General features: G+C 37.3%; 1 non-coding gene across 1 annotated transcript; it reads left to right on the top strand.

Moving 5' to 3' along the window:
• The first annotated feature begins 12,080 nt into the window (after positions 1-12,080).
• Positions 12,081-12,188, top strand: LOC130971702 (small nucleolar RNA R71). Its single transcript, XR_009082916.1, has one exon. It is a non-coding gene; the product is annotated as a small nucleolar RNA R71 (small nucleolar RNA).
• Positions 12,189-21,680: the final 9,492 nt, after the last annotated feature.

The following is a 21,680-nucleotide window of genomic DNA, read 5'->3' as shown; positions in this document are numbered from 1 at the left end:
AATAATTCTCAACAATCATCATCAACCACAATAATCAGTAACAACTTACAATTAACATCAATTCAATCCTATCCTAAGGTCTACTAGCCTAAGTTTCCAGAAACATTACATATTACGTAAAGAAAACCAAGACTATACCTTGGCTGATTCCCACGCAAACTCAAAATACCACGCTCAAACTCCAAGCTCCAAAACCATCAAGCTCACTCCAACAAACACCAAACATCAATTTAACATTATATAACAAACCAACATCAAATCAAGGATTCACAAAATAACTAAACACCAGGGTTTAATGAAATGTTACCTTATCCAATGAGATTAGGAGTAAAACCCAATAATATTCTAATGCTAAATCACCTCTAAACAAACAAAACACAAGAATCTCCTCAAGTACTAGAATAAAAAACGTGAAACTGTTAGGGCAGGAAATTGGAGTGAGAGTTTTGATTTCTTGCCAATTAAGCCTAGCTAGAAATGATGAACTCGGCAAGAGCTTCATGTGGTCGCAAACGGCTCGTCAATCGGAGATCTGTAGCTCAAGTTATGGCTCCCGGAAGATGGTGAGGAATAGTGACAATGGGGTTTCACCCCCTCACTCTCATCTATCCGAGCTCTCTCTCTCTCTCTCTCTCTCTCTTTTTCCATCAAAATGAGCTTAAAGCTCATTAGTAGAGTATATATATCTTGAACCTTGGGCCCGGTTTAGGTCCGGTCCATCCCGTTAGCATTTTTAGCCCGTTTGGCCAACTTTGGGCTAAAACCTTTAAAATTAGTGCCCAGTTTTCGATTCTAAATTATTTTTGTCTTTTCAAAATAATAAAATTCAATTTTCAAAATCTCATTTTCCAAAATACGTGGTACCGAACAGATTAGAGTCGGTACTGTCAGTTTAAGCATCGGTACGCATTTTTATAAAATTTTTTTGCAAAGATACATTTTCCAATTCAGAAAAATTCATTGAAATCAAGTTTCACCTTTATTTCTCTAAAAGAACATTTTTATATTTTTTAACCTATTTCAGGTAAATAAATTATTATTTTTATTAAAATGGTGTTACGTAAAAAAAACTCTGGTTCTTATATCCTCCCCTCCTAATTAGGAATTTTTTCTAAAAATTCGGACCGCGTGATATATCCTCCTCGAAGAGTTCTACTACCGGCTTTGTCATTCCAAACGAGTCATCAAAGCCTCTCGTCCACCATAGCACTACCGTGTCGATATTCCCTCTCACCTTTCGTTGCGTCACTCTAATTATTCGCCATTAATAACTCGAATTACTCTACTACATCAAACATAAATTTTTTGTTTAAACCAAATACTGCTTTTATAATATTTTTCAAAACCTTTAAAATAAGATCAATCTAAACAAGTTCATTGTTAAAACTTTTTCAAAAGAGTCAAAAAGCATTTATTCATAAATAATCACTTTAAAGCATGATTTTCTTAAATTCATTAAAATCTTTAAATCATAGCTTAAATTTCAAACCGAATTCGCAAATTAACAAAATCATAGAAATCACTTTTCTTTTAAATGATATTATTTAAACCAAGAGTTCTGACCTAGTTTCAAACCAAATCACTTAAATCAAAAGTTCCAAACCAAATTTGAAAATCATTCTAAACTTTAAAACTTTTTCAACAAGATTCAAGGCCATATCGGTTAGAAATTGAAAATCCAAATTAAAAACCGCAAAAGCATCATCTTCATTCTGTAGCCGCAAAAGCATCATCTTCATTCTGTAGCTGCATTAGTCGGCACTTCCCTTGCCACCAGTGCTGGACCTCACCCATCAACTGATATGGTGTAACTTTACGAACTAGTTTTTCGGAACATGTTGAACTCGTAAAGCATAGGCTAGGTTAATCATCCTTACTATCTCTCCGTTAACGTGATTGACCTTGTCCGCGAGTTGCCATTTGGGGTCCTGTCTACACCAAACAATTGATATTGAGGTGATCAGTCTCAATATCTCAAGCCTAGTGCTTCAATTATCCCCAGAGACTCTCACAAACAAGCTAGTTATGCATATCAAACAGATAACCTAAATAGCATGAAGGAAAAATAACCCACAGCATGCAACGAAGTACAATCGATCCATCTTTCAGGTTCACGAGGACGAACCGTTCTGATACCACTAAATGTAACACCCCATTACCCTAAGCCTTACCTCTAGCCGTAAAGCAAAGGATAATAAAGTGCCATAATAGTTCTAAAGCTCATAATATATATATCCAAGAATTCATATAACTAGAAGCTCGATGAAGGAATAAAAGCTCAAAGTCACATAAAGTTGAATTGCGAAACACGAAGCGTTCACACACAGTAACTAAGGGCGTAGGTATGAACAGAACAAGACATAATATATATAAAACCTTGTAGATAGCTCCAGGATACACAAGGTAATACTTAAATTAACAAGATATATATATATATATATATATTTAAGTATGAAATACCAAAAAGAGAACTAGTCACAGTCTGCAAAGTTTAGACTGGCTAGTCAATCTGAAATACAAAAGAATTTTGGAAGTTTAAAACAGCTTATACCACTTATCTCTCAAATCAAGCATCTAAGGCCATCAAGTCTAAAATACAAAAGGTGAGAGAATACTATAATTTAAAAATAAAGTGAAATAAGACATATGGGAGATCATCCTCTGCTCTGTCACCATATCCGCAAACTTACCGTGGTGGGTTGCGACCTGCATCTGTAAAACAACAACATATGTTATGAGAATCGGACGTTCTCAGTATGGTAATAGTGCCCAGTATATAAGATGTAAGGTTTCGAGACGCCAAAGGCAATGCTTGAACTTCACACCGATACAGATATTCAAGTTTAAAACAAAATAAATAACTTAAACCATAAATAGGGTATTCTAACTTAAGAAATTTCTAACTAACACTAGCACTGTCGTCTTACAGCCTTCACCATCCTGACCTCCATGCGATCCCATCGTCACCGCCTACCGAGCCTCCTTAATCCCAGCAGAAAATACAAGTAATTCTTACAAGTAAAGCACAAGTAATTATCATGTAGAGCAAGTAAATCAAGAAGCAATTACATTATTGTCTATCATTTATACCCACCATATAATGGTACATTAGTTCAATGAGTAAACACATTACAAGATTAAAATAAATTAAGTAAAAATTATATTTTTCTTAAGGAAAGGAGAGCGTTCAAGGCCTGGCTTGATTTGATTTCACTTAAGCACAGTTATTGCATCATTTCGTGCCCAACCTCAAAGATGATGTTGATGCTTTTGTACCGCAGCCTTCCGAATCAACGCCCCCTTTACCCGTCTCCCTAATGTAACTTTTTCAGTTGCCTCTTTCTTCTTTGCCTGGCGTGATTAAGAACTTGCGATAATGCTATGTTATTCAAATTGAGTTACTATCTATTCGTTAATATACAGGCATACCAGTAGCAATCAATGGCACGATGATAGAGTCAGAAACTGGGAATGACATATTTTGACCCTTTTTCCAACAGGCACTAGAATCAGGAAGGGGCAAATCTGCTGGATTTATTGTAAGTCAATTGATTAGAAACCTAAATTGTTCAATGCTATGAGGGTGAGTAATTTCCAACTCCACGTTACACCCATAGAATTACTAGCAACATATCAAGCCATATTATTATCTATCAATTATACCCATAATATAATGGTACATTAGTTTGATGAGTAAACACTTTACAAGATTAAAAGAAATTAAGTAAAAATTATTTTTTTTTCTTAAGGGAAGGAGAGTGTTCAAGGCCTAGCTTGATTTGATTTCACTTTAGCACACGTATTGCATCACTTCGTGTCCAACCTTAAAAGATGATGTTGATGCTTTTGTGCTACAACCTTCCGCATCAACGCCCACTTAGCCTGTTTCGCTGAAGTAACTTTTTTAGTTGCGTCTTTCTTCTTTGGATAGCATGATGAAGAACTTGTGATAATGCTATGTTATACAAGGTGGGTGACTATCTATTTGTCAATATGCTGGTAGACCAACAGCAATCAGTGGCACGACGATAGAGTCAGAAACTGAAAATGGTATATTTTGACCCTTTTTCCAATAGTCACACGATTCAGGAAGGTGTCATATCTACTGTATTTAGTGTAAGTCAGTTGATTACAAACCTAAATTGTTCATTGATATGAGGGTGATTGATTTTCATCTCCACCTTACTCCCATAGAACTACTAACAACATATCAAGCCACTTTATTGTCTGTCATTTATACCCACCATATTATGGTACATTAGTTCAATGAGTAAACACTATACAAGATTAAAAGAAATTAAGTAAAAAACTTTTTTTTTTCTTAAGGGAAGGGAAGTATTCAAGGCTTGGCTTGATTTGATTCCACTTTCAGCACCGGTATTGCATCACTTTGTGCCTAATCTCAACAGATTATGTAGATGCTTTTGTGTCGCAGCCATCCACATCGATGTCCACTTTGCCCATCTCCCTAATGTAACCTTCTCATTTACCTCTTTCTTGTTTTGCTGGCGAGATAAATAACTTGCTATCATGCCCTGTTATTCAAGGTGGGTGACTATCTATTCACCAATCAGTGGCACCGCGCAAGAGTCAAAAATTGGGAATGAGATATTTTGGATCTTTTTCCAATAGTCACTATAAATAGGAAGGTGGCATATCGGCTGAATTTAGTGTAAGTCAATTGAATACAAACCTAAATTGTTTAATGTTATGTGGGTGAGTGATATCCATCTCCACGTTATACCCATAGAACTACTAAGAACATATCAAGCCACATAATTGTCTATCATTTATACCCACCATATAATGGTACATTAGTTCAATGAGTAAACATATTAAAAGATTAAAATAAATTAAGTGAAAATTATTTTTTTCTTAAGGGAATGGGAGTGTTCAAGGTCTGGCTTGATTTGATTTCACTTCAGCACAGGTGTTGCATCACTTTATGCCGCACCTCAACAAAAGATGTTGATGCTTTTGTGCCACAGCCTTTCACATAGACACCCACTTCGCCCGTCTCTCGGATGTAACTTTTTTAATTGCCTCTTTTTTCTTTGGCTGGCGAGATGAAAAACTTTCGACAATGCTATGTTATTCAAGGTGGGTAACTATCTATTCGCCAATATACACGCATACCAGCAGCAATCAGTGGCGCGGTGCAAGCGACAAAAACTGGGATTGGTATATTTTGACATTTTTTCCAATAAGTATTAGAATCGGGAATGTGACAGATCTGCAGCATTTAGTGTAAGTCAATTGATTACAAACGTTAATTGTTCAATACTGTGAGGGAGAATGATTCCCATCTACTCGTTAGACCCATAGAACTACTAATAACATATCAAGCCACATTATTGTCTATCATTTATACCCACCATATAATGGTACATTAGTTCAATGAGTAAACACATTACAAGATTAAAATAAATTAAGTAAAAATTATATTTTTCTTAAGGAAAGAAGAGCGTTCAAGGCCTGGCTTGATTTGATTTCACTTAAGCACAGGTATTGCATCATTTCGTGCCCAACCTCAAAGATGATGTTGATGCTTTTGTACCGTAGCCTTCTGGTGCACGAAATTGTGATCATCAGCAATGGCGCCGAAAACTTAGTAGCGCTCTCAACGTGAATCACATTTAGTCACAACTCCGCACAACTAACCAGCAAGTGCACTGGGTCGTCCAAGTAATACCTTACGTGAGTAAGGGTCGATCCCACGGAGATTGTTAGTATGAAGCAAGCTATGGTCATCTTGTAAATCTCAGTTACGCGGATAGTAAATGTTATGGAGTTTTCGAATAATAAATAAAACAGAAAATAAAGATAGAGTTACTCATGAAATTCAATGGTGGGAATTTCAGATAAGTGTGTGGAGGTGCTTGTCCCTGTTGGATCTCTGCTTTCCTACTGTCTTCCTTCAATCCTTCTTATTCCTTTCCATGGCAAGCTGTATGTAGGGCATCACTGTTGTCAATGGCTACATCCCATCCTCTTAGTGAAAAAGGTCTAAATGCTCTGTCACGGCATGGCTAATCATCTATCGGTTCTCGATCATGTTGGAATAGAATCCCTTGATTCTTTTGCGTTTGTCATCACGCCCAACAATCGCGAGTTTGAAGCTCATCACAGTCATTCAATCCCAGAATCCTACTCGGAATACCACAGACAAGGTTAGACTTTCCAGATTCCTATGAATGCCGCCATCAATTCTAGCTTATACCACGAAGATTCTGATTAAGGAATCCAAGAGATATGCCCCCGGTCTAAGGTAAAACGAAAGTGGTTGTCAGTCACGCGTTCATAGGTGAGAATGATGATGAGTGTCACAGATCATCACATTCATCATGTTTAAGTGCAACGAATATCTTAGAATAAGAACAAGCGGAATTGAATAGAAAATTGTAGTAATTGCATTGAAACTTGAGGTACAGCAGAGCTCCACACCCTTAATCTATGGTGTGCAGAAACTCCACCGTTGAAAATACATAAGTGATGAAGGTTTAGGCATGGCCGAATGGCCAGCTCCAAAACGTGATCACAGGATCAAAAATGCAATCCAGGATATCTAATACACTAGTAAAAAGTTCTATTTATACTAAACTAGCTATTAGGGTTTACAGAAGTAAGTAATTGATGCATAAATCTACTTCTGGGACCCACTTGGTGTATGTTTGGGCTGAGCTTGATCTTTACACGAGTTGAGGCTTATCTTGGAGTTGAACGCCAAGTTGTAACGTATTTTTGGCGTTCAACTCTGGTTCGTGACGTGTTTCTGGTGTTTGACTCCAGAATGCAGCATGGAGCTGGCGTTGAGCGCCAGTTTACATCGTCAAATCTCGAATAAAGTATGGACTATTATATATTGCTGGAAAGATTGGATGTCTACTTTCCAACGCCGTTAAGAGCGCTCCATTTGAAGTTCTGTAGCTCCAAAAAATCCATTTCGATTGCAGAGAGGTCAGAATCCAACAGCATCAGCAGTCCTTTGTCAGCCTTTTATCAGTGTTTTGCTCAGGTCCTTCAATTTCAGTCAGAAATTACCTGAAATCACAGAAAAATACACAAACTCATAGTAAAGTCCAGAAATGTGAATTTAGCATAAAAACTAATGAAAACATCCCTAAAAGTAACTAGATCATACTAAAAACTACCTAAAAACAATGCCAAAAAGCGTATAAATTATCCGCTCATCACAACACCAAACTTAAATTGTTGCTTGTCCCCAAGCAACTGAAAATAAATTAGGATAAAAAGAAGAGAATATACTATAAATTCCGAAATATCAATGAATATTAATTCTAATTAGATGAGCGGGACTTGTAGTTTTTTTGCTTCTGAACAGTTTTGGCATCTCACTTTTTTCTTTGAAGTTTAGAATGATTGGCATCTATAGGAACTTAGAATTTCAGATAGTGTTATTGATTCTCCTAGTTAAGTTTGTTGATTCTTGAACACAGCTACTTTTATGAGTCTTGGCCGTGGCCCTAAGCATTTTATTTTCCAGTATTACCACCGGATACATAAATGCCACAGACACATAACTGGGTGAACCTTTTCAGATTATGACTCAGCTTTGCTAAAGTCCCCAGTTAGAGGTGTCCAGAGCTCTTAAGCACACTCTTTTTGCTTCGGATCACGACTTTAACCACTCAGTCTCAAGCTTTTCACTTGGACCTGCATGCCACAAGCACATGGTTAGGGACAGCTTGATTTAGCCGCTTAGGCCTGGATTTTATTTCCTTGGGCCCTCCTATCCATTGATGCTCAAAGCCTTGGATCCTTTTTACCCTTGCCTTTTGGTTTTAAGGGCTATTGGCTTTTTCTGCTTGCTTTTTCTTTTTCTTTCTAAATTTTTTTCTCGCAATCTTTTGCTTTTTCACTGCTTTTTCTTGCTTCAAGAATCAATTTTATGATTTTTTAGATTATCAATAGCATTTCTCTTTGTTCATCATTCTTTCAAGAGCCAACAATTTTAACATTCATAAACAACAAGATGAAAAATATGCACTGTTCAAGCATTCATTCAGAAAACAAAAATTATTGTCACCACATCAATATAATTAAACTAAATTCAAGGATAATTTTGAAATTCATGTACTTCTTGTTCTTTTGAATTAGAAACATTTTTCATTTAAGAGGGGTGAAGGATTCATGGAATTATTTATAGCCTTAAGACATAGTTACTAAATACTAATGATCATGTAACAGAGACACAAATATAGATGACATAATAATCATAAAAACCGAAAAAAAAACAGAAAAATAAGAACAAGGAATGAATCCACCTTAGTGATAGTGGCACTTTCTTCTTGAAGAATCAATGATGTCCTTGAGTTCTTCTATGTCTCTTCCTTGCCTTTGTTGCTCCTCCCTCATTGCTCTTTGATCTTCTCTAATTTCATGGAGAATGATGGAGTGCTCTTGATGTTCCACCCTTAATTGATCCATATTATAACTCAAATCTTCAAGAGAAGTGTTGAGTTGTTCCCAATAGTTGTTGGGAGGAAAGTGCATCCCTTGAGGCATCTCCGGGATTTCTTGGTGATGAGCTTCCTCATGCGTCTCTTGGGTTCCATGAGTGGGCTCTCTTGTTTGCGCCATCCTTTTCTTAGTGATGGGCTTGTCCTCCTCAATGGGGATGTCTCCTTCTATGATGACTCCAGCTGAGTAACATAGATGGCAAATAAGATGAGGAAAAGCTAGCCTTGCCAAAGTAGAGGGCTTATCGGCTATTTTGTAGAATTCAAGGGAGATAACTTCATGAACTTCTACTTCCTCTCCATTCATGATGCTATGAATCATGATGGCCCGATCCACAGTAACTTCAGATCGGTTGCTAGTGGGGATGATGGAGCGTTAGATGAACTCCAACCATCCTCTAGCCACAGGCTTGAGGTCTAGTCTTCTTAGTTGAACCGGCTTGCCTTTGGAGTCTCTTTTCCATTGGGCTCCTTCAACACATATGTCCCTAAGGACTTGGTCCAACCTTTGATCAAAGTTGACCCTTCTTGTGTAGGGGTGTGCATCTCCTTGCATCATGGGCATGTTGAATGCCAACCTTACATTTTTCGGACTAAAATCTAAGTATTTTTCCCGAACTATTGTAAGATAGTTCTTTGGATTCGGGTTCATACTTTGATCATGGTTCCTAGTGATCCATGCATTGGCATAGAGCTCTTGAACCATCAAGATTCTGACTTGTTGAATGGGGTTGGTCAGAACTTCCCAACTTCTTCTTTGAATCTCATGTCGGATCTTCGGAAACTCATTTTTCTTCAGCTTGAAAGGGACCTCAGGGATCACCTTCTTCTTGGCCACAACATCATAGAAGTGGTCTTGATGGGCTTTAGAGATGAATCTTTCCATCTCCCATGACTCGAAGGTGGAAGCTTTTGTCTTTCCTTTCCCTTTTCTAGAGGTTTCTCCGGCCTTAGGTGCCATCAATGGTAATGGAAAAACAAAAAGCTTATGATTTTACCACACCAAACTTAAAATATTGCTCACCCTCGAGCAAGAGAAGAAAGAAAAGAAGAAGAAGAAGAGAAAATATGGAGGAGAATAGGGGAGGTGTATTCGGCCAAGGTGTAGAAAAGGGGGTTGTGTTGTGTGAAAATTAAGGAGAATGGAGGGGTTTATATAGGGAGAGGAGAGGGAGTAGGTTCGGCCATTTAGGGTGGGTTTGGGTGGGAAAGAAATTTGAATTTTGAAGGTAGGTGGGGTTTATGAGGAAGAGTGGATGGATGTGAGTGGTGAAGGGGTAATTGGGAAGAGAGATTGAGGTGATTGGTGAAAGATTTTGGAAAAGAGTGTTTATTGGAAAGAGAGGATGAATGTTGAGAAGAGGGGAGAATATGGTAGGTAGGGATGCTGTGGGGTCCACAGATCCTGAAATGATCCTGTGGGGTCCACAGATCCTGAGGTGTCAAGGATTTACATCCTTGCACCAATTAGGCATGTAAAATGCCTTTGTATGCAATTCTGGCGTTTGAATGCCGAAGTGATGCATGTTTTGGGCGTTCAACGCCCATGTGTAGCATGTTTCTGGCGTTGAACGCCAGTTCCATGCTTGTTTCTGGCTTCAGCGCTAGCTCTCCTCAGGGTGCATTCCTAGCGTTTGAACGCCAGGGTGTTGCTTGTTTCTGGCGTTCCACGCCAGATTCATGCTCTGTTCTGGCGTTGAACGCCAGACAGATGCTCCTTACTGGCGTTTAACCGCCAGTAAGTCCTTCCTCCAGGGTGTGATTTTTCTTCTCCTGTTTTTGATTCTGTTTTTAATTTTAATATTTTTTTCGTGAATCCACATGATCATGAATCTAATAAAACATAAAAGAAAAAATAAAATTAGATAAATAAAAATTGGGTTGCCTCCTAATAAGCGATTCTTTAATGTCAATAGCTTGACAGTGGGCTCTCATGGAGCCTCACAGGTGATCAGGTCAATGTTGTATAGTCCCAACACCAAACTTAGAGTTTGGTTGTGGCTTCCCAACACCAAACTTAAAGTTTGACTGTGGGGGATCTGTTTGACTCTGTACTGAGAGAAGTTTTTCATGCTTCCTCTCCATTGTTAAAGAAGAAGATCCTTGAGCCTTAAACACAAGGTAGTCCCCATTCAATTGAAGGACTAATTCTCCTCTGTTAACATCTATCACAGCTCCTGCTGTGGCTAGGAAAGGTCTTCCAAGGATGATGCATTCATCCTCCTCCTTCCTAGTGTCTAAGATTATGAAATTAGCAGGGATGTAAAGGCCTTCAACCTTTACCAACACGTCCTCTACCAATCCGTAAGCTTGTCTTACTGATTTATCTGCCATTTGTAATGAGAATAAGGCAGGCTGTACCTCAATGATCCCCAGCTTCTCCATTACAGAGAGTGGCATAAGATTTATGCTTGACCCCAGGTCACACAGAGCCTTTTCAAAGGTCATGGTGCCTATGGTACAGGGTATTAAGAATTGGCCAGGATCTTGTTTCTTTTGAGGTAAAGTTTGCTGAACCCATGTATCTAGTTCACCAATGAGCAAAGGAGGTTCACCTTCCCAAGTCTCATTACCAAACAATTTGGCATTCAGCTTCATGATGGCTCCTAGATATTGAGCAACTTGCTCTCTAGTTACATCTTCATCCTCTTCAGAGGAAGAATAATCTTCAGAGCTCATGAATGGCAGAAGGAGATTTAATGAAATCTCTATGGTCTCTATATGAGCCTCAGATTCCTTTGGGTCCTCAATAGGAAACTCCTTCTTGTTTGGGAGACGTCCCATGAGGTCTTCCTCATTGGGATTCGCATCCTCTCCCTCCTTCTTGCATTCGGCCATGTTGAGTATATCAATGGCCTTGCACTCTCTCTTTGGATTCTCTTCTGTATTGCTTGGGGGAGTACTGGGAGGAGTTTCAGTAACTTTCTTACTCAGCTGGCCTACTTGTGCCTCCAAATTTCTAATGGAGGATCTTGTTTCACTCATGAAACTTAAAGTGGCCTTAGACATATCAGAGACTAGATTAGCTAAATTAGAAGTGCTTTGCTCAGGATTCTCTGTCTGTTGCTGAGAAGATGATGGAAAAGGCTTGCTATTGCTGAGCCTAGTTCGTCCACCATTATTAAAGACTTGTTGAGGCTTTAGTTAATCCTTGCATGAAAAATTTGGATGATTTCTCCATGATGAATTGTAGGTGTTTCCATAAGGTTCACCTAAGTAATTTACCTCTGCTATTGCAGGGTTATCAGGATCATAAGCTTCTTCTTCAGAAGATGCCTCTTTAGTACTGTTGGATGCATTTTGCCATCCATTCAGACTTTGGGAAATCATGTTGACTTGCTGAGTCAACATTTTGTTCTGAGCCAATATGGCATTCAGAGCATCAATCTCAAGAATTCCCTTCCTCTGAGGCGACCCATTATTCACGGAATTCCTCTCAGAAGTGTACATGAACTGGTTATTTGCAACCATGTCAATAAGTTCTTGAGCTTTTGCAGGCGTTTTCTTTAGGTGAATGGATCCACCTGCAGAATGGTTTAGTGACATCTTAAAGAACTCAGACAGACCATAATAGAATATATTCAGAATGGTCTATTCTGAAAGCATGTCAGAAGGACACCTTTTAGTCATCTGCTTGTATCTTTCCCAAGCTTCATAGAGGGATTCACCATCTTTTTGTTTGAATGTCTGAACATCCAATCTAAGCTTGCTCAGCTTTTGAGGAGGAAAGAATTTAGCCAAGAAGGCCGTGACCAGCTTATCCCAGGAGTCCAGGCTATCCTTAGGTTGTGAATCCAACCATGTTCTAGCTCTGTCTCTTACAATAAAAGGGAAAAGCATGATCCTGTAGACTTCAGGATCTACTCCATTAGTCTTTACAGTCTCACAGATCTGCAAGAACTCAGTTAAAAACTGATATGGATCTTCTGATGGAAGTCCATGAAACTTGCAGTTTTGTTGCATTAGAGCAACTAGTTAAGGTTTCAGCTCCAAATTGTTTGCTCCAATGGCAGGAATTGAGATTCTTCTTCCATCAAACTTGGAAGTAGGTGTAGTATAATCACCAATCATCCTTCTTGCATTATTGTTGTTGGGTTCGGCTGCCATCTCCTTTTCTTGTTCGAAAATTTCAGCAAGGTTGTCTCTGGATTGTTGTAATTTAGCTTCTCTTAGTTTCCTCTTCAGAGTCTTTTCAGGTTCTGGATCAGCTTCAACAAGAATGCCTTTTTCCTTGTTCCTGCTCATATGAAAGAGAAGGGAACAGAAAAAGAAGAGAAATCCTCTATGTCACAGTAAAGAGGTTCCTTATTATTAGTAGAAGAAGAAAGGGGATAAAGAAAGGAGAATCCAAACACAAGGGTAAGGATAGGGGTAGTGATTTGAGATGAAGAGAGGTGAAGAGAGGTGTTAGTAAATGAATAAATAAATAGGAAAAGATGAGAGAGGGAGAAATTTTCGAAATTAAATTTTAAAAAGGAGTTAAATGATTTTCGAAAATTAAAGGAAGAATTAAAATTTGAAACAATTAATTAATTAAAAAGAATTATGAAAAAGGGGTGAGATATTTTCGAAAATTAGAGAGGAAAAAGTAGTTAGGTGGTTTTGAAAAAGATAAGAAACAAACAAAAAGTTAATTAGTTAGTTGAAAAAGATATTAAAATCAAATTTGAAAAGATAAGAAGATAAGAAGTTAGATAAGATAATTTGAAATCAAATTTTTTTGAAAAAGATATGATTTAAAAAGATATGATAAAAAGATATGATTAAAAAGATATGGTTGAAAAAGATTTAATTTTAAAATTTTAAAATTAATTACTTAACTAACAAGAAACTAAAAGATAAGATTCTAGAATTTAAAGATTGAACCTTTCTTAACAAGAAAGTAACAAACTTCAAATTTTTGAATCAATCATATTAATTGTTAGTGTAATTTTCGAAAATCATGAAATACTATTAAGAAAAATATTTTTGAAAAATAATTTTTTTTGAAAATAGAAAAAATGAAAAAAGAATTGATTTTTGAAAGAGATTTTGAAAAGATAAAATTTTTAAATTTGAAAATTTGACTTGACTTGTAAGAAACAACTAATTTTAAAACTTTTTGACTAAGTCAACCCAAATTTTTGAAATTTTTGAGAGAAATAAGGAAAAGATATTTTTTTTTATTTTTTTTGAATTTTTAATGATGAAAGAGAAAAACATAAAAATGACCCAAAACATAAAAATCTTGGATCAAAACACAAGATGCATGCAAGAACACTATGAATGTCAAGATGAACACCAAGAACACTTTGAAGATCATGATGAAGATCAACATATTTTTGAAAAATTTTTTGATGCAAAGAAAATATGCAAGACACCAAACTTAGAAATCTTTAATGCTTAGACACTATGAATGTAAAAATGCACATGAAAAACAGTAAAAGACACAAAATAAGAAAACATCAAGATCACACAAGAAGACTTACCAAGAACAACTTGAAGATCATGAAGAACATTATGAATGCATGAATTTTCGAAAAATAATGCATAAATTTTAAAAAACATGCAATTGACACCAAACTTAAAAATTGACTCAAGACTCAAACAAGAAACACAAAATATTTTTGGTTTTTATGATTTTATGATTTTTTTTGTATTTTTTTCGAAAAAACATATAGGAAAAAGAGAATAAGAAATTCAAAATTTCTAAGAAAAATTCCAGGAATCTTTCAATGTTAGTCTAAAGCTCCAATCTAAGGGTTGGGCATGGTTTAATAGCCAGCCAGCTTTAGAAGATATAAATCAGGCATGCAACAGCTAATATTTCATCCAACACCATATACATACCCGTTATGTTGACAAGTGGAAGCCTCAATCCAAAAGGATTTGGATATGACTTTACAGCCAGCCAGGCTTTAACATGCTTCATGAAACACTAGAATTCATTCTTAATAATTTAGAATAATTTTTTTTCGAAAACAGAAGTAAATATATATATATATATATTGTGAAAGATTTTTGAAAAATTTTTGAAAATAAAACAAAAAGAAAATTACCTAATCTGAGCAACAAGATGAACTGTCAGTTGTCCAAACTCGAACAATCCCCGGCAACGGCGCCAAAAACTTGGTGGACGAAATTGTGATCATCAACAATGGCGCCAAAACTTGGTAGCGCTCTCAACGTGAATCACACTTAGTCACAACTCTGCACAACTAACCAGCAAGTGCATTGGGTCGTCCAAGTAATACCTTACGTGAGTAAGGGTTGATCCCACGGAGATTGTTGGCATGAAGCAAGCTATGGTCATCTTGTAAATCTCAGTTAGGTGGATAGTAAATGTTATGGAGTTTTCGAATAATAAATAAAACAGAAAATAAAGATAGAGTTACTCATGTAATTCAATGGTGGGAATTTCAGATAAGTGTGTGGAGGTGCTTGTCCCTGTTGGATCTCTGTTTTCCTACTGTCTGCCTTCAATCCTTCTTATTCCTTTCCATGGCAAGCTGTATGTAGGGCATCACCATTGTCAATGGCTACATCCCATCCTCTCAGTGAAAAAGGTCCAAATGCTCTGTCACGGCACGGCTAATCATCTGTCGGTTCTCGATCATGTTGGAATAGAATCCCTTGATTCTTTTGCGTTTGTCATCACGCCCAACAATCGCGAGTTTGAAGCTCGTCACAGTCATTCAATCCCGGAATCCTACTCGGAATACCATAGACAAGGTTAGACTTTCCGGATTCCCATGAATGCCGCCATCAATTCTAGCTTATACCACGAAGATTCTAATTAAGGAATTCAAAAAGATATGCGCCCAGTCTAAGGTAAAACGGAAGTGGTTGTCAGTCACACGTTCATAGGTGGGAATGATGATGAGTGTCACGGATCATCACATTCATCATGTTTAAGTGCAACGAGTATCTTAGAATAAGAACAAGTGAAATTGAATAGAAAATAGTAGTAATTGCATTGAAACTTGAGGTACAGCAGAGCTCCACACCCTTAATCTATGGTGTGCAGAAACTCCACCGTTGAAAATACATAAGTGATGAAGGTTCAGGCATGGCTGAATGGCCAGCCCCCAAAACGTGATCACAGGATCAAAAATACAATCCAGGATATCTAATACACTAGTAAAAAGTTCTATTTATACTAAACTAGCTACTAGGGTTTATAGAAGTAAGTAATTGATGCATAAATCCACTTCCGGGGCCCACTTGGTGTATGTTTGGGCTGAGCTTGATCTTTACATGAGCTGAGGCTTATCTTGGAGTTGAAGGCCAAGTTGTAACATGTTTTTGGCGTTCATCTTTGGTTCGTGACGTGTTTCTGGTGTTTGACTCCAGAATGCAGCATGGAGCTGGCATTGAGCGCCAGTTTACGTCATCAAATCTTGAATAAAGTATGGACTATTATATATTGCTGGAAAGCTCTGGATGTCTACTTTCCAACGCCGTTGAGAGCGCGCCATTTAGAGTTTTGTAGCTCCAAAAAATCTATTTCGAATGCAGGGAGGTCAGAATCCAACAACATCAGCAGTCCTTTGTTAGCATTTTATCAGAGTTTTGCTCAGGTTCTTCAATTTCAGCCAGAAATTACCTGAAATCACAGAAAAACACACAAACTCATAGTAAAGTCCAGAAATATAAATTTAGCATAAAAACTAATGAAAACATCCCTAAAAGTAACTAGATCATACTAAAAACTACCTAAAAACAATGCCAAAAAGCGTATAAATTATCCGCTCATCACCTTCCGAATCAACGCCCACTTTACCCGTCTCCCTAATTTAACTTTTTCAGTTGCCTCTTTCTTCTTTTCCTGGCGTGACTAAGAACTTGCGATAATGCTATGTTATTCAAGGTGGGTTACTATCTATTCCTTAATATACAGGCAAACCAGTAGCAATCAATGGCATGATGCATGAGTCAGAAACTTGGGAGATATTTTGGCCATATTTCCAACAGGCACTAGAATAGGGAAGGGGGCAAATCTGCTGCATTTATTGTAAGTCAATTGATTAGAAACCTAAATTGTTCAATGCTGTGAGGGTGAGTAATTTACAACTCCACGTTACACCCATAGAATTACTAGCAACATATCAAGCCATATTATTATCTATCAATTATACCCACAATATAATGGTACATGAGTTCAATGAGTAAACACTATACAAGATTAAAAGAAATTAAGTAAAAATTATTTTTTTCTTAAGGGAAGGAGAGTGTTCAAGGCTTAGCTTGATTTGATTTCACTTTAGCACACGTATTGCATCACTTCATGTCCAACCTCAAAAGATGATGTTGATACTTTTGTGCCGCAGCCTAAATTGTTCAAGCCACATAATTGTCTATTATTTATACCCACCAAATAATGGCACATTAGTTCAATGAATAAACACATTAAAAGATTAAAATAAATTAAGTGAAAATTATTTTTTTCTTAAGGGAATGGGAGTGTTCAAGGTCTGGCTTAATTTGATTTCCCTTCAGCACAGGTGTTGCATCACTTTGTGCCCAACCTCGACAGATCATGTTGATGATTTTGTGCCACAGCCTTTTATGGACGCCCACTTTTCACGTCTCCTGGAGGTAACTTTTTCAATTGCCACTTTCTCCTGTGGCTGGCGAGATGAATGACTTTCGATAATGCTATGTTATTTAAGGTGGGTAACTATCTATTCGTCAATATGAACGCATAGCAGCAGCAATCAGTGGCCTGGTACAAGAACCAAATACCAGAATTGGGATATTTTAGCCCATTTTCCAATAGGCACTAGAATCGAGAATGTGGTAAATCTTCTGCATTTAGTGTAAGTTAATTGATTATAAACCTAAATTGTTCAACGCTGTGAGGGAGAATGATTCCTATCTACTCATTACACAAATAGAACTACTAAGAACATATCAAGCCTCATTATTGTCTATCATTTATACACACCATATAATGGTACATTAGTTAAATGAGTAAACACATTACAAGATTAAAATCAATTAAGTAAAAAATATATTTTTTTAAAGGCAAGGAGAGCATTCGAGGCCTGGCTTGATTTGATTTCACTTCAGCACAGGTATTGCATCACTTTGTGCCCGACCTCAAAAGATGATGTTAATGCTTTTTTAAAGGCAATGAGAGCATTCCGAATCGACACCCACTTAACTCATCTCCCTAATGTAACTTTTTCACTTGCCTCTTTCTTCTGTGGCTTGCATGATGAAGAACTTGCGATAATGCTATGTAATTCAAGGTGGGTGACTATCTATTCGTCAATATGCAGACATACCAGTAGTAATCAATGGCACGACGCAAGAGTTCAAAAACTGGGAATGGGATATTTTGGCCCTTCTTCCAGTAGGCACTAGAATCGGGAAGGGTCCATATCTGCTGCATTTAGCGTAAGTCAATTGATTACAAACCTAAATTTTTCAATCCTATGAGGGTGAGTAATTTCCATCTCCATTTTACACCCATAGAATTACTAACAACATATCAAGCCATATTATTATCAATCATTTATACCCACCATATAATGGTACATTAGTTTAATGAGTAAACACTTTAAAAGAATAAAAATTAAGTCAAAATTATTTTTTTTTTCTTGGCGGAAGGAGAGTGTTCAAGGCCTAGCTTGATTTGATTTCACTTCAACACATGTATTGCATCACTTTATGTCCAACCTCAAAAGATGATGTTAATGCTTTTGTGCTAGAGCCTTCTGTATCAACACCCACTTAGCCCGTTTCCTTAATGTAACTTTTTCAGTTGCCTCTTTCTTCGGATGGCGTAATGAAGAACTTGCGATAATGCTATGTTATTCAAGGTGGGTGACTATCTATTCGTCAATATGCAGGCATACCAATAGCAATCAGTGGCACGATGCAAGAGTCAGAAACTGGGAAAAACATATTTTGACCCATTTTTCTAACGGTCGATTCGGGAAGGTGGCATATCTACTGCATTTGGCGTAAGTCAATTGATTACAAACCTAAATTGTTCATTGCTATGAGGGTGAGTGATTTCCATCTCCACGTTATACCTATAGAACTACTAACAACATATCAAGCCACATTATTGTCTATTGTTTATACCCACCATATTATGGTATATTAGTTCAATAAGTAAATACTGTACAAGATTAAAGAAAATTAAGTAAAAACTTTTTTTTCTTAAGGGAAGGGAATTGTTCAAGGTTTGGCTTGATTTGATTTCACTTTCGGCACAGGTATTGCATCACTTCATGCCAAAACTCAACAGATGATGTTGATGCTTTTGTGTCGCAGCTCTACATCGACACTCACTTTGTCCATCTCCATTATGTGACTTTCTCAGTTGCCTCTTTCTTCTTAAGGGAAGGAGAGTGTTCAAGCCTGGCTTGATTTAATTTCACTTCAACAAAGGTATTGCATCACTTTGTGCCTAACCTCAGCAAATGATGTTTATGCTTTTGTGTTGTAGCCTTATGCATCGACGCCCACTTTGCCCGTTTCCCTTATGTAAATTTTTCAATTGCCTCTTTCTTCTTTGGCAGGCAAGATGAAGAACTTGCGATAATGCTATGTTATTCAAGGTGGGTGACTATCTATTTATCAATATACAGGCATACCAGCTGCAATCAGTGGCACGACGTAAGAGTCAGAAACTAGGAATGGGATATTTTGGGCCTATTTCCAATATGCACTAGAATCGGGTAGGTGGCATATCTGCTGCATTTGGTGTAAGTCAATTCAATACAAACCTAAATTGTTCAATGCTATAAGTGTGAGTGATTTCTATCTCCATGTTACACCCATAGAACTACTAACAATATATCAAGCCACATTATTGTCTATCATTTATACCCATTATATAATGGTACATTAGTTCAGTGAGTAAATACTTTTCAAGATTTAAAGAAATTAAGTAAAAATTATTTTCTTTTCTTACGGGAAGGAGAATGTTCAAGTCCTAGTTTGATTTGATTTCACTTCAGCACAGGTATTGCATCACTTCGTGCCCAACCTCAAAAGATGATGTTGATGCTTTTGAACCGCAGCTGATGAACAGATATTTTATACGCTTTTTGGCATCATTTTCATATAATTTTTAGTATGTTTTGTTTAGTTTTTATTAAGTTTTTATAGGTTTTAGTGTTAAATTCATATTTTTGGGTTCTACTATGATTTTTTGTGTTTTTGTACAATTTCAAGTAATTTTTGGCTGAAATTGTGGAGCTGGAGTAAAAGTCTGATACAGAGACAGAGAAAACACTGCAAATGTTGTATGGATTTGACCTTCTTGCACTCGAAAGAGCTTTTTTGGAGCTATAGATATCCAAATGGAGCGTTCTCAATGGATATGGAAAGCTGACTTCTATACCTTTCCAGCAATGTTAATAGTTTATACTTTTCTTTAGATTAGAAGGCCCAAAACTGGTGTCCAATGCCAGCTTCGTGCCCCCTTCCAGGCGTCCAACACCCACAGAGCAGAGCCAAACATCCAAACTCCCAGAGAGGACCCCCTAGCCAGCGTTCAATGCCCTAGAGACCTCCTAGCACGTGGATCTCATCAAAGCTTAGCCTAAACACTCACCAAGTGGGCCCCAGAAGTAGATTTTAGCACAAAAAAGATTGTTTTACCCTTACTAGTCATTAGTTTAGTATCTAAGGGATTAGATGTATGTTATTCAGACATCTTTAACATCATTCAGGATTTTTTCGTTTATCACTTTATTTTTCACATCAGTATGAGTTTCTAAACCTCCTAGGTTGAGCGGAGGAGCACTGCTGAGTCCTATGAACAAATAAAAGTATTACTATTTCTTCTTCGATCCGTGTGTGATTAATTCAAAGATGTATATTCGTACTTTAACATGGTGAATAGGATGATTAGTGACAATCAGCTCTGTTCATCATATTAAGACAAACGTGTCTGATAAACACCCGTGTCTACTTGGGTTCGTGTGAATACTTCAGTGGAAAGCACTAATCGCCAGCTTGAATCATACATCTCTCAGACGGCTAATCCACGACTTCATTGGGGACTTCTCGAGACACCAGTTCAGTCGATTTACAGGGAGATTAAGGTCTCTGTGGTAGAGGGTAGAACCCAATGATGCAGCTGATGAGCGGATATTTTATACGCTTTTTGGGGTGTTTTCATATAGTTTTTAGTAGGATCTAGCTACGTTTTAGTATATTTTTATTAGTTTTTATGCAAAAATCACATTTCTGGACTTTGCTATGAGTTTGTGTATTTTTCTGTGATTTCAGGTATTTTCTAGCTGAAATTGAGGGACCTGAGCAAAAATCTGATTCAGAGGCTGATAAAGGACTGCTGATGTTGTTGGATTCTGACCTCCCTGCACTCGAAATGGAATTTTTGGAGCTACAAAAATCCAAATGGCGCGCTCTCTCAATTGAGTTTGAAAGTAGACATCCAGGGCTTTCCAGCAATATGTAATAGTCCATACTTTGCCCGAGTTTAGACGATGCAAACTGGCGTTCAATGCCAGCTTTCTGCCCTATTCTGGTGTTAAACGCCAGAAACAAGTTGCAAGCTAAAGTCAAACGCCAGAAATAAGTTACAAACTGACGTTCAACTCCAAAGAAGGCCTCTACACATGAAATAGTTTTTAGTATATTTTTATTAGTTTTTAGTTAAAATTCACTTTTTTGGACTTTACTATGAGTTTGTGTGTTTTTCTGTGATTTCAGGTATTTTCTGGCTGAAATTGAGGGACTTGAGCAAAAATCTGATTCAGAGGCTGAAAAGGACTGCAGATGCTGTTGGATTCTGACCTTTCTGCACTCGAAGTGGATTTTCTGGAGCTACAGAAGCCCAATTGGCGTGCTCTCAACGGCGTTGGAAAGTAGACATCCTGGGCTTTCCAGCAATGTATAATAGTTCATACTTTGCCCAAGATTTGATGGCCCAAACCGGCTTTCCAAATCAGCTCAAAACTGCCCGGTGTTAAACGCCGGAACTGGCACAAGAATGGGAGTTAAACGCCCAAATTGGCATAAAAGCTGGCGTTTAACTCCAAGAAAAGTCTCTACACACGAAAGCTTCAATGCTCAGCCCAAGCACACACCAAGTGGGCCCGGAAGTGGATTTTTATGTCATTTACTCATCTTTGTAAACCTTAGGCTACTAGTTCTCTACAAATAGGACCTTTTGCTATTGTATTTTCATCTTTGGATCTTTGGATTTTTGGATCTTTGGATCTTTCGATCTTA

The sequence above is a fragment of the Arachis stenosperma genome, chromosome 3 (genome assembly GCF_014773155.1).
Source record: "Arachis stenosperma cultivar V10309 chromosome 3, arast.V10309.gnm1.PFL2, whole genome shotgun sequence".
Taxonomy (NCBI): Eukaryota; Viridiplantae; Streptophyta; class Magnoliopsida; order Fabales; family Fabaceae; genus Arachis; species Arachis stenosperma.
This window is presented reverse-complemented; position numbering and strand designations above follow the sequence as displayed.